Source organism: Macaca thibetana, chromosome 7 (genome assembly GCF_024542745.1).
Source record: "Macaca thibetana thibetana isolate TM-01 chromosome 7, ASM2454274v1, whole genome shotgun sequence".
In the NCBI taxonomy this organism is placed as follows: Eukaryota; Metazoa; Chordata; class Mammalia; order Primates; family Cercopithecidae; genus Macaca; species Macaca thibetana.
Genome location: NC_065584.1, coordinates 42323679 through 42338040, shown reverse-complemented (window position 1 = coordinate 42338040; position 14362 = coordinate 42323679). Strand labels below are relative to the sequence as shown.

At 41.5% G+C, this 14362-nt stretch overlaps 1 protein-coding gene and 1 pseudogene across 15 annotated transcripts in view; one reads left to right on the top strand and one right to left on the bottom strand.

Annotated features, from left to right (window-relative positions):
* Positions 1-2976: 2976 nt before the first annotated feature.
* Positions 2977-4672, bottom strand: LOC126959137 (uncharacterized; annotated as a pseudogene). The gene is made up of 2 exons (XR_007727486.1): positions 4407-4672; positions 2977-4277 (listed from the first exon to the last, which is right to left on the bottom strand). The product of XR_007727486.1 is annotated as an uncharacterized LOC126959137 (transcript).
* FUT8 (fucosyltransferase 8) overlaps positions 3695-14362 on the top strand; it is a 339734-nt gene continuing 329066 nt past the window's right edge. For 11 of the 14 annotated variants that reach the window (XM_050799274.1, XM_050799273.1, XM_050799265.1 and 8 more), the window contains exon 1: positions 4544-5023. The gene's annotated coding sequence lies outside the window, so the exon portion shown is untranslated. Of the gene's footprint in view, positions 3808-4537; positions 5024-14362 lie in introns of those variants that run through there. The other 3 variants (XM_050799254.1, XM_050799257.1, XM_050799256.1) reach the window with 3 other exon arrangements.

Below are 14362 nucleotides of genomic sequence, written 5' to 3'. Positions count from 1 at the left end.
GGCTAACTGAGTTGCCCTTCTGTAGTTGGAGTTTGGGTGGTTACATAAAAAATTGGAAGATGAAAACAAAAATAAAGAGCCTTATTAATAAGGAAGGACAGGAGTGAATGTTGAATAAGAAATCAATAGTGTGAACTATATGCTGCTTTATCCCAATGAAGAAGATAGAAATTTCAGCCATGGAGGCAAGTCATAGGGAGGCATAGTCTGGCTAGTTTCATCAGTCTTTAAATCAATTACTTCATTTACTCTTCTAATGGGAAAGATTTGCTCTGGCTTTTTAATGAGTAGGTATAAAGTTTGTTTAAGGAGCTGGCTCAAAAGTGACTTAAAACACATTGAATTTGAAAATACAGATTCTTAGCTACTCAGGAGGCTGAGGCGAGAGTACAGCTTGAGGCCACGAGTTCAAGACCAGCCTTGGCAACATTCTGCGACTTTGTCTCTAAAAAACAAAAATGAAAATATAGACTTCCCCCCCATATTTCATTTTTGTAGTTATTGTCAATGGTGTGTCAAGTTGGCTAGATTTGTAGTTTTAGAACTGATGAACAACTTACCTAGTCCAACCCTTTTATTTTACAAATGAGAAAACTGAGGCCCAGATGGGTAAAATGATTATCTCACCCCTTCTTGCTCTTGGCAATAACAATGCTGACCGTTGGATGACTTCTGGAAAATCAGATCCTATAAGTGAAGTGTAGCTAGAGCAACAATTATAAAACAACGAGAACAATTAACAATTATTCAGAATGCTTCCATGGCTGACAGTCAGTTGGTACACATTGGTAGAGATAGAAAAATTTCTAAACTATTTGGTAAGTAGCTTATGCTAAGCCTTCTGAGTGCCTCAACCCCTTGCTGGAACTCCACAGATCTCCCCACCGTAATAATAGGATCCACCTCAAAGGTTTGATTTGAGAATTAAACGGTAGAGGTAAAGAGTTTTGCATGGGGCCTGGTGCTCAGCACTATTACACTTTGGCTATTATTTTTATTACAGTCATAATAAAATGGTAGTAAATTTCAAACCAGTTTCTACATGAATGTTCACAACTTAGGAAATGTGATAGCATTCAATTTCATTAACTTTGATCTAGCTAATCTCTCAATAAAATAGCCACTCATGTGCTCACTTTAACTTTCATTTTGATCTTTTCCATTGTCTAAGGGTTGACTCCTTCTTGCCCCACACCCAAGTCCCCATAGCTCTAGCTGATGGGCAAGAATTTGACTGAGGCTATGTAAAAGAGAACAATGCACTGACAAGGCCCTGTTAGTTCTCAGTATAACAGATCATAAAGATTATTCTGTCTAATCTTTTGTTGAACAGAACTTGTCTTTAACTTTTGGGATAAGCAAAGATGGGTCCAAAACCTAGTTTGGTGAGGGAGGGGTGGAGTAAGAGGTGGAGTACCTATACTTACTTAATCTAATATCACAAACTGGGAGTGATGAGCAGCAGAGGCAAGCAGTTGGGAGAAGAGAATAAGAGAGCCCAGCAACAGGGGGGGACCTGCAGCTTGTGGAAAAACGCTTTTGACACAGACACTTTCTGATGGCCAGTGATGTTTAGAACCTTTTGGGGGATTCCTTCTCTCTCAGAATTTAACCTGGCAAGAGAAAGACTGAGTTCTAGGAATTTTCTTCTCTGGAGAGAGTAAAATAAATGCATTTTTAAAAAGCTGGGACTGTTGTCCACACTGAGAAGAGGCAGGGTAATCATCCCTTTTATAAGTGAATTTCCTGGAAATTCATGATTGGCTTGGAACTTAATGTGTAAAGACTTGTTCTCAGATATCAGTTGCCTGACAGAGACCTCCAGTTTTGGGATAGCAGCTAAATCCTGAGCCTGCCTTGGAAAGGGTTTTGATAATAATGTTCCGTCACAGGTGGAGAAGCATACTGATTCAACAAAGCAGACTTCAAAATCACTGAAGAATTAGTTTCTGAGTGTATTCAAGAGATACCAAATTATTTGTTATTTATTTATTTATTTTTTTTGAGACGGCGTTTCACTCTTGTTGCCCAGGCTGGAGTACAATGGTGCGATCTCGGCTCACCGCAACCTCCACCTCCCTGGTTCAAGCGATTCTCCTGCCTCAGCCTCCCGAGTAGCTGTGATTACAGGCACCCGCCACCACACCCAGCTAATTTTTGTATTTTTAGTAGAGATGGGGTCTTGCCATGTTGGCCAGGCTGGTCTTGAACTCCTGACCTCTGGTGATCCACCCGCCTTAGCCTCCCAAAGTGCTGGGGATTACAGGCGTGAGCCACCGCGCCCGGCCCAAAGTTATTTGTTATTTTAACATACACTATACTGCTCTATACAAATGCACCAAATCCTGGGCAAAACATTCCTAGGTTTTTTTTTTTTTTTTTTTTTTTTTTCCCAATTGGAAGCAGGTAGGGAAAATAAGTGCTTTAATTCCTAGGATTTTGGAAGTAAAAATGGAAGGCCAGACAAAAATGGAATTTTGAGGCAAATGTAAAGCTTTGAACTTGGATATCTCAAAGTATTATACAGTGTAAACTATCATGATTATTAACCAACTATAAATAGTTCTTTTCTTTTTTTAAATTTTATTTTTAATTTTAGAGATAAGGGTCTTGCTATGTTGCCCAGGCTGGAGGGCAGTGGCTACTGACAGGCATGATGTGGCACTGCAGCCTGGAACTCTTGGGCTTAAGTGATCCTTCCTGCTGCTTCTATCTTAGAAAAAAAAAAAGTTACGCTTGCTTGTTAAAATATTTTTAAAATGCTGTGTTTAAACTAAAACGTAAATATCCGCCCCACCTCTGACTTCTAAAAATTATCTAGAGTATGACTGATAAGATTTTTACCTTTAATCCCACATAAGCCTAACATTTGTGTTCATTTCCAACAACCAAAGTGTGTCACTTTTATACCAGAATTTTGTCCTGCTTGTACGCTTACTACAGACCTCTCATGGGAGAGAGCATCCATGCATTTATAAATTGTTATTGAATAATTTTATTGAATGATGACACCCAAACTGAGCTAGAACATCTTTTGTGTGATCTTGGATAAGTCACTCTACTTTCCTTTCAATTTTCTTTTCTCACAGGGAGATAAAAATCATAAAAACGACTGTAAAGTACAGCACTTCATAGAGTGCTTTTTGTTTAAAGAGCTGACAATAAATACGAGTCACAAGGTCTAGCAAAACCTCCCTCAGAACCCGAGCTGCTTGAGGACAAGGGATTTTCTTGTTCGGAATCAGCAGTACCTTATTTGTGTATCTGTGATAGAGTTCCTGGCACATAAGAAGATAGAGTTCCTGGTACATATTCTCAATAAATATGTGAATTTATTGACTATTAGGCAGATTGCAATCTTGACAGGCCACTGCCTCTTAAATCTCTTTTCCGTGATCTTTTAATATTTAACATCTAAAAGGCCGCCGATACTTGTTTTGGGATAAGTGTCCCCAGTATGTACTTTAAAATGCCCAAGCCTTGAGAAATGATTCTTGTCTTCAGGGCACCATTTCGCTTTCCCACCGTAAAGCGCCCCAGGCTTGGGATCTGGGTCCCAAGGCTACAGGGAAGAGTTTGGAACGGGAAGCTCATCTTCCGGCCCTCTGATTGGCCGGCTCGCACTCCACTCACGCGGCGCGCGGCTCTGATTGGCCTCGGCGGCACCCCTCGGCCCGCGACTACTTTGTGTGCTGGGGCGGCGCGCTCAGGTCCTCCCGCTCAGCTGGCGGTCTGGGCTGCTCTGAGGCAGCCCTTCGGCCCACTGCTCTGCATCGCGGGCGACGGGAATTTTCCGAGTCCGAGCGGGTAGGACACATCCTAGGGCAAAGCCTCTCCCCTCGCTGTTCTCTTTCCCGTACTGAATAAACTTCCGCCTCAGAGGGGCTGTCGCAGCCGCGGGTCGGGAGAGGCCGGGCATCGAACTCAGGCCCTCGTGGGGGGGCGGTCTTTCTCTTAGAGTGAATGTGAAAACAGCTCTCACAAGATAAAGTAGGGCTTCGCTGAGTCTCCTGGGGTAGCGATGCCATTGTAGGATCGCGCTGGAAGCTGCAGTCAAGCGGCCAAACGCGGGCTGCAGGAGCTGAGCAGCAGCAGCTCCCACCCCTAAAAGTAGCAAGGAGCCAGCTTCAAAACCTCTAGTGCGGGTGCCCCCTAGGGCAGCCGACTGAGCTGGCACGGGCCGGTCCGTTCCCAGCGCTGTAGGGAGCACGGCATTCTCAGGAGGCGGCTCTCCTCCCGGGATCCGGGATCCGCTCGCGCCCCGCTCAGCCTCCGGCCTTCAGGCGGTAGAGGGCGGCCTACGCCTATGTGCGAGCCGGCGCCCGCGTGCGCAGCCGCTGCCCTGCTGGAACTGTGCCGTCCCGCTGTGGCCCGCGGCTCTGCTAGGCGGTGGATGCTGCTGCTACGCTCTCCACGGGTGCAGCGAGGAAGGGGGCGGGGAGAAGCCCTGGCACATGCCAGGGTCGCCGTAGGTGGCAGCGGCCGGCGCATGCGCGCCCTCTCCCAGAAGCCAGGAACGCCGAGGGGCGCGCGCCCCCATTCGCGCGCGCACGCCGGCGCTGGCCGAGGCTTCCCCGCCTGCGCTCCTTGTCAGAGCCTCTCCGGCGCGTGCGCGCGTTATCTCCGGCCGACCGGAGGAGCCGGTTCCCTCCACTCCAGGCCCCCTCCCCATCCCGCCCCCTCCTCCCGGCCCCAGTCGACCCGTCCCTTCGTCTCCCCGCGGAATGGGGCCGGCACTATTTGGGGTCGCGCGCCCTAGACCCAGCTCGCTCTCGGTCTCGCGCTGTCAGCGACTGCCCGGCTCGCGCCGCCTCGCGCTCTGCCTCAGTCAGTGGCGCCGAAGGCTCCGTTAAGCGGCGGCGGCGGTTCCTGTTTCCGTTTCTTCCTCTCCGTTCAGTCGGGAGTAGCATCCTCCACCCAGCCACCCTTCCCACTCCCCCAGCGTGGGGCAGCTGCAGCTGAGGGCTGTGGCTTTGGCAGCTGCGACGGGGAACGGCGAAGACCGCCTCTGCTCCCGCCTCGGGTAAGGGGGCGTTTTGGGAGCCGGGCCCCGCGCGCCTCGGGGTCTTGGGCTGGGCTGCGCGCGGGATCTGAGGAGGCTCCGCGGCTGTCCCTGCTCGTTTCCCCAGGCGACCCCCGGGCCTGTTGCTGCAACTGCTGCCGGTTAACCAGCAGCTCTCGGAAAAGTGGGGAGGGAGCCCCCGGGACGCTCTGGCCGATGCCTTGGCGCAGCCCCGGGGGCGCAGGCAGAGGGTGAGGGGCGCTTGCCTCTCCAGCCGGGACTCGGAGCTGCGGCGCCGCTGCCCTCGGCGTCGCGCATCCTTGCCTAGGGCAGGGGCCAAAACCTAGAGGAGGAGAATGGATGGGGGCGGGGGTGGGAGGTGTTCGTCGTCTCCCCTCCACACCTGTCTTACCTTCGCCAGCAGCTCGGTCCCTGGAGTCGCGGTCTGTGGGGAGGAAGATGCCCGTGCGTTATGGGCTCTCTCTGAGTGCTGCTTGGGCTAGAAAGCAGGGAGTGGACCCGCACAAAGATCCGCGAGGGACCGTGCTGGGCAGTTAAAGGCTTGAGTGCAGCTGTACTCCCTTTTGATGTGCAAATGACGAGCTGGCGGCTTTTGAGTGTCTCAACTTATTTGGGAAGGTTAAATGAGTCCATATTTATCCGTTTTCGGAGGTTTGTCCTGCAAGATTGAGTGGGTTGTCGGGTGCAGCACCTGTTCTTTCTTCACAGTGGGGATTGCAATTTTCAGAGACGCAGTGTATTTAAGTTAAGTGGCAGTGTCATGCTTAGGGTTTGTCCCTGATGAGCTTTTATTTTAGCGTTTTGCGGTATAATATAGATTGAGGCCTTGGTTAAAGGCACGGAGAGGTGGTGGTTTTTTCCTTCCTGTGTTTGAATTATTTACAGTTTATTTAAACCCACTCAGGAAGGTGGACCCAGAAAAGCCAAATTCTCCAGTAGATAATCCCCAATTTCAAGGTTTTGCGGAACAAATTCAACACAACTTTTGTGTCAGTTTAGAGTTAAACGCATCTGAAGTAACTGACTTAACTGACTTGCCTCTGAAAACTGTTGGCAGGTTTCATTATAGTTTTTTTTTTCTTGTTATTCCTGCGGTTAGGTGAATATTTATTTTCTTGATTAAATTTACATTCCATGTTTTATGGCTAATTCATTGGTGCATCATATATAAAGTATTTTAGTAGAGAAATTACTATTTAACCACTACAGTATATCAGATATATAAGAAATAATGGAGTTGTAGTCTCTGCTCTTTAAAATAGCTGTAAAAACATCTTAAAACCCTATGCCAAATAATAAGGCCCTGTACATTGCTGTCCTTGTGAAATCTGCTATGTGTATAGAAAATCTTAATAACTTGATTTATAAATACTACAGTACTAGTGAGAAGGTGGGAATTCAAGCATTTGTAATTGTGATTTTACAGGTTCATTGTGTAAAAAATGCCGGGAGTTGGAGATGAATAGGCTATAAGGAACATACAAAGGTAGTTCCAAGACATGGATTTTCTTTTTGCTGCTTTATAAATTGAGAATTCTATTTGAATTCAAGAGCTGAACAGCTGGAATGAAACTTGCATGGATTGCAGAAACATGCAAAAACGTATCTTTGGTCAAGTTGTGAATTAACTTGAGTATCTTGTTTAATAGGATAGTGATTCAAAATAATTTCCATAAAATATGACATTATATAGGTTATATTTTGAGGATATTTTTGAATTTAACTAGAAAGTCACCTGAAGTTGTTTTCCTACAAATCAGTTCTGTTTAAGATGTATAGAATTGAAAAAAAAAAAAAAATAACAACAGTTATTCTGATTACATCCTGCATTGTTTTGTTGCAAATTCTTACCAGTTATTTTGACGAAATTAGAGTGTCCTTAAAAATGGTGAATCTTAAAATTTGCTGGTGAATTGGAAAAACTTGTTACTTATTATTATTTTTTAAAATGCAGTTATATTAGTACGTTGGTCTGGAGGGGGAGCTAGTGCCAAAGCAAAGTATAGCTTAATAGCTGTTTGAACTTTTAAAACACCTAAAACCAGAGTTTTATGACCAAGAGAAACATAAATTTTTAATTAAAAGAGTAAGACATTGATGTGGGCATATATATGTACATAGTTATTTGTGGAGTGAATATATTGTGTATTACAAATTAGTTAAAAAAATCTTTTCATGAGCCGCAATAATGGAAAGCTGAATGCTGAAAGATTTATTGGATTTCTCATTTAAAAATCTCTAAAATGTATCCCCAAACTTAGAGTATGTTATGGTATTTTCTTAACCTTCTTGTGCTATTCATCAGAAGAGAAGGCATGTATTCTTGACCCATTGTGCATGTTGTGTGTTCTTAAATTTTGTTTTTATAATAGCTATAATCCTAAAATTTCAAAAACAAAGCTTTAAGTAGAATCTTATGTGGGCGAAGGTATTAATTGTGTGGTAAGCTAGGTATTTATCAAAAGTAGGTATAATTCCCTTTTTTTTTTTTAAAGTAGAGATAACTCCAATAAAAAAAATGGACCCTTTAGACATCTGGAGAACAGTATCCCCAGGTCACTTAACCCTTATCTCCTGCAATATAATGCAGTGAGTCCAGCTGATCTACCAAATTGAATGTGTGCCTTTGAATATGAAGCAGTTGTTTTGTGGCCTGTGGCATTTCATTTAGATTTCTAAACTGTAATAAATTAGGTATGTTAATTTACTTCTGACCATTCAGGTATTCTTTAAATCCAAGCCTAGAAACTGATAATTATATGTATATTAAAATCATTGGAATATTAGTTTTTTTGCAGATAGTGTTTGGGCTGTTTGTTATCAATAGCTCTTCATTATGTAAATAGAATCTCAAGGCTGATAAAGTAAATAGACTCTTCCATTTCATTAATGGTTATTTTTGATTTATGATAATCTACATTTAATAAATCTCTTGATTTAGTTAAATGGTGGATACATCATTTCATATTATAGCACATTGATAAATGTAAAAGAAAGTTTTTACAATCGTGAGAGTAAATACTTAAAAAAACTTGAATAGTTACTTTACTAAACATAAAACTAAGATTTTTAAACAACTCTGAAACTAAAAGTATTACTATTATGCTACCTTTTTTTTTTTCCAAAAGAAATGGGGTCTTGCTATTTTGTCCAGGTTGACTGTGAACTCCTGGGCTCAAACCGTTCTGCCTCAGCCTCTTGAGTAGCTGGGACTATAGGCATGTGCTACCACATCCAGCTTTATTATAGTTTTTGTACCCTGCATCGATACTGCTTCTGTTGATCCTTTTCAAAGGAGATATCAACTTCTGGTCTTCAACAGTAGTATAGCATCCTCTTATTGATTCTCTGGCTTATATTTCACTACCATATAGTATAGAGTTTCTTTCTTGGAGTTTGAATTGTTTTCACATTGTAGCTTGTTATAGTGAAACAATTAAACATATTTAAAAGTAAAAGATATTTACAACTGATTTTTAAAGAATCTTTAAAAAAATCCCCAACAGAAGAATATTATATGGGGACATGTAGATTTAAGATTTGATTTTATTTAGTTTTTTTTTTTTTTTTTTTTGAGATTGGGGTGGGATGTTGTCTCACTATGTTGCCCAGGCTAGAGTGCATTGGTGTGATCACGGCTCACTGCAACCTTGACCTCGCTGGTTCAAACCATTCTCCCACCTTAGCCTCTGGAGTAGCTGGGACTACGGGTGCATGCCACCATGCCTGGGTAATTTTTTTTTATTATTTGTAGAGACAAGACCTTGGTATGTTGCCCAGGTTTGTCTTGAACTCCCGGGGTCAAGTGATCCTCACACTTTGGCCTCCCAAAATGCTGGGATTACAGGCGTGAGTCACTGTACCCGGCTCCTTTATTTTATCAAAAAGGTTTTTTTTTTTTTTTTTTTGAGACGGAGTCTCGCTCTGTCGCCCAGGCTAGAGTGCAGTGGCGCGATCTCGGCTCACTGCAAGCTCCGCCTCCTGGGTTTACGCCATTCTCCTGCCTCAGCCTCCTGAGTAGCTGGGACTACAGGCGCCCGCCACCGCGCCCGGCTAATTTTTTGTATTTTTAGTAGAGACGGGGTTTCACCGTGGTCTCGATCTCCTGACCTTGTGATCCGCCCGCCTCGGCCTCCCAAAGTGCTGGGATTACAGGCGTGAGCCACCGCGCCCGGCCTTTTTTTTTTTTTTTTTTTTTTTTTTTAAGTTTAAAAGAGGGTCTTGCCATGTTGTCCAGGCTGGTCTTGAACTGGCCTCAAGTGATCATCCCACCTTGGCCTCCCACAGGCGTGAGCTACCATGCTTAGTCATAAGATTTTTAAAAAATTGATTAGTTTCAAATCCCAACTTTCTCTTCTCATTCTAATCTCCTGTCATTATTTCCTTTCCCCAGCTACCCACCATCATCCAACAGTCTTCCATTTGGAATAATGGGAAATCAAACCAATAAAATTAACCTTACCACCCACCAGGCGAAGGTTTTTCTTGATATCTACAATATTCTGAACATAAAACCCATATAAACTTTATATGATACTACACATTTTCCTTTTAATGGAGGAAGAGCAAATAGGACCTATGAATTATGCCATATTTGTCAATATAAGGGTTACTTTTGTACTCTTACTGAAAGCAGAGTTATAGGGCAAATTTCATTTTAAATTTTCATACCCATCTACTTAAAAAAAAGTATCTCTTTGTGGTAGTCTTTTTTTGGTCAGAAAATGACAATGTGAAGGAGAAATATGTTTTGAATTTATAAATCTTCTTTTAATTCACAAATTATACCAAATATAAGGGTAGTGCTAATGTGGTTCAAATTTTGCCTTTGCTATTCTGCCTTTTCTTCTGTAGTCATTCTGTAGTATAACTTGTTCATCAAAGCAATGAAATAAAAGAAAAACTTTTAAAGATCACTACTGAAATGCTCACTGTATTTGTTGTATTTTATAACTTGGATTTTTTAAATTTATTTTTCCATAAACCAAATAAATATGAAAACGAACTTGAAAGATTTTGTTACAGCCTCGATGACTGGTCAGTATAAAGTTCACATTATAAAGTAATGAAACATTGATATTACTCTTAGATGAAAATGGAAAATTAAGCTAATGTTTACTTTAGAATCTGAGTAATGAGTTTATATCATGTAGCGATGAGGCACATGAAGAAAGTTAGAATTAGTTTTTCCAATTAATAAACTTCATGATATAAACTTGAAAGTGCATAAATGCTATAACTTTCTGATTGTAAACTTGAACAAAAGTAAAATGAAAATGGGAGAGACCTCTTAATTACCTTAAACATGTAACTAAAATGAACCTGTATATCTGTCTAAGTCTTATTTGATCAAGACTTTCAATGCACAATGAATGAGTTTTAAATTTTTATCAGTGTTGTGACTGATTTTTCTATAATATCCCTTAAATGAGATATCAAATTCTAATAATATCTAGAACCAGAATAAATTTGCTTAGAGTATAAACAATATTTACAAATGATCAAAACTATAATAAAAGCGTTACAATGTTATTTAATGACTTAAGTCAACATTCCATAAGTTAATCTAAATAATCATTTTTATAATTGTTTAATACAATTGATAGTAATATCTTAATTAGTGGTAAAGTGGACAAATATAATTTGTAGATTCTGTGTTGTCTGGGACCTTGGGGCAGTCAGTGAAGAGAGGGAGATAGAGAGAGAGGAGCGTACTGGTTGATGAGCTTGCCTTATTTGGAGATGAAGGAGATTTATTCAGTTCTTTTCTTTCCCTCCTTTTTTCTCCTTGTTTGTCATCCTCTTCTAGCAATGGTAAGAAATGAGGGAATTGACCATCTTTACAGTATCCTTTTTTCTTAGAGTTCATAGAACATTTCCAGGTAAAACATTAGTTTTTATGTTATAATAGGTTTATTATAATGATTTCATTTCCTTTTGAGGTGGTAGGCAAGAGACTAGAAGAACTTCAGTTGCATAGCGTTTAATATTTATTAAAAATGATTTTATAGGCCAGGTGTGGTGGCTCATGCCTGTAATCCCAGCACTTTGGGAGGCTGAGGCAGGTGGATCACCTGAGGTCAGGAGTTGGAGACCAACCTGACCAACATGGAGAAACCTGGTCTCTACTAAAAATACAAAATTAGCCGGGCGTGGTGGTATATGCCTGTAATCCTAGCTACTTGGGAGGCTGAGGCAGGAGAATCACTTGAACCCGGAAGGTGGAGGTTGTGGTGAGCCGAGATCGTGCCATTGCACTCCAGCCTGGACAAGAAGAGTGAAACTCCGTCTCAAAAAACAAAACAAAAACAAAAACAAATTCTTTTTTTTTTTTTTTTTTTTTTTTTTGAGACGGAGTCTCACGCTGTTGCCCAGGCTGGAGTGCAGTGGCGCGATCTCGGCTCACTGCAAGCTCCGCCTCCCGGGTTCCCGCCATTCTCCTGCCTCAGCCTCCTGAGTAGCTGGGACTACAGGCGCCCGCCACCGCGCCCGGCTAATTTTTTGTATTTTTAGTAGAGACGGGGTTTCACCGTGGTCTCGATCTCCTGACCTTGTGATCCGCCCGCCTCGGCCTCCCAAAGTGCTGGGATTACAGGCTTGAGCCACCGCACCCGGCCAACAAAAACAAATTCTAACCTTCATGTGCCTCTTACTGTAAAAAATATATAAATCATGTGCCTCTTACTATAAAAAAAAATTGTGTCCATTGAAGAGAACTAACGTATTAAACTAAAAATGAGACACAGTGTTCTCCACTCATGAGAGTGCTGTTAGCAGGTTTAAGACAGTTGCTGTGAGTTCACAAGGTGAAAGTGTATTTGATACTTAGGGCCTAATCAATTGGGATCTGACTTACTCAATTTCTCCAATACATGGAATTGTACTGGCACCTGAAGGAGAAAATACATAATAGAAGTCGTATTAGTTTTTATGTCTTGAGCTCTTTGAATAACTTTAATTCGTTCAGTTGCCAAATGTCAAAAGATTATAATTTTGGGAAAGTTGATTCTTTACAATTAGAACTAAGCCAGGGTAAACAATTTGCTTTCTTTTTATAAGTTTTAGGTTTTTCTTTTTGTCTTAGGAAGTTTAGTGAAACTCTAGGGGTTAGGCAGGTTGTAACTGAAATTCTTGAGGCCAAAAGATCCTGTCTTGTCCTTGGTAAACTGACCCCCTCAACAGCATGAGAAATGTAGGTTTACTGATAATCCCGATTGCTTCCTGACATAATTACAGACATCCAGCCCTGTATCAACTAAAATTCTGCTTATTTTTAAGGTTCAAATATTAGAAGTATCTGCTTGATACCTCTCAGGTTGTCAAGTGTACATAGGATGAGAGATATGTTACTTTTAATTTGTAAGTAAACAAACAATATTATGTTCTCAATGCTGAGTGAGCCGAAAAGATGTATACCTACTGAGGATGCACCAAATAATGAACTAAAGAAACCTGGTAATGTGCAATTAGGAATAGTTCTTCTTAATAATAAAAAAAGATCAGTGTTTGGGTTATAATGGCATAAAGATGTAATGAAAATAAAATTACCAAAGAAGTCTATTTTGGAGAAATTTTTGTCAGACTAGATAACAAAGAAAAGAACACATCCTTTTTTTATTTTTATTTTTTATTTTATTTTAGAGATGGGGTGTTGCTCTGTTGCCCAGGTTGGTGTCGAACTCCTAGGCTCAAGTGATCTTCCTCGCTTGGCCTCGTAAAATGCTGGGATTACAAGTGTGAGCCACCAAGCTTGGCCAGAACACATCCTCTATATGACTGTCTACAGAGGCTTACTTAGAATAGTACAGAAGTACCTAAAAAGAAATGATGATAAATAACTAAAATGTTTTAATAGGGATCATGTGTTCATTTCTGTATGTATATTTGTATAGTACCTGTCATTTGCTGTGTCCATGCGTAAATGCACGGTTGGAAAATAAGGTACCCAACTTTTGGAAATCATTCAGGGAAGTGCATCTAAAGTTTACAGAAAAGTTGGTTTCTTCATATTTTAGTGACACTTTTCAGCATATATAGTTCACCCTTGAACAGCACGGGGTTTGGGGCACAGACCCCCATCAAGTTGAAAATCCACATGTAACTTTTGACTCCTCAAAAATTTAGTAAACTTACTATTGACTTCCAGCCTTACCGATGACATAGTCAACTAACACATTGTACCTTATATGTATTATATACTATGTTCTTAAAGTAAGCTAGAGAAAAGAAAATGTTATTAAGAAAATCATAGGCCAGGCATGGTGGCTCACACCTCTAATCCCAGCACTTTGGGAGGCCAAAGCGGGCAGATCTTGAGGTTAAGAGATTGAGACCATCCTGGCCAACATGGTGAGACCCCGTTTCTACTAAAAATGCAAAAATTACCTGGGCGTGGTTGCATGTGCCTGTAGTCTCAGCTACTAGGGAGACTGAGGCAGGAGAGTTGCTTGAACCCAGAAGGTGGAGGTTGCATTGAGCCAAGGTTGTGCCACTGCACTCCAGCCTGGTGACAGAGTGAGACTCCATCTCAGAAAAAAAAAAAAAAGAAAATCATAAGAAAGAGAGGGTATATTTACTGTTCATTAAGTGGAAGTGGATCATCACAAAGGTCTTTATCCTCATTGTCTCCACATTGAGTAGGCTGAGGAGGAGAAGGAAGCAGAGGAATTGCTCTTGTTGGTCTCAGCATGGTAGAGGTGGAAGGGGGAAGGAGAGGCGGGAGAGGCAGGCACACGTGGTATAACTTTATGACAATACGTCATACTTCTCTCTTTTTTGCTTTTTCATTTCTCTAAAAACATTTCCATATGGTACCAATCCTTCTTCCACCATTTGCTTTAGTTTCAGTGCCCATATCAGAGAAGGATCCATGTCATGAACAGTCAAAAGCAGTCTTGAACAATCAGACAATCTTCTACCAGACTGTCTAATGTCATTTTGTTTTCTGGCATTCCTTCTGCATCACCTGGTACTGAATTGGAAGCACTCATCGAATCATCTTTTTAAATTCCTCTTGTGTGATGTCTATTTCTTAAATTTCTCCAAGATTTGTATCTTGAAACCCTTTAACCTACTTTTTTTTTTTTTTTTTTTTTTTGCCATATCCACAGTCTTTTTCATGATTTCCTTGATTGGCCCTGTGACAAATCCTGTGAAGTCATGCACAACATCTGGACACAGTCTTCTCCAGCAGGAATTTATTATTTCAGGCTTGATGGCTTTCATGGCTTTTTCCATAACAATGATGGCTTCTTCAGTGGTGTAATCCTTCCAGACTTTCATGACGTCTCTTTATTGGCATTCTCTTTCATAGAGTTGACAGTACTTTCTGTAGTGTAC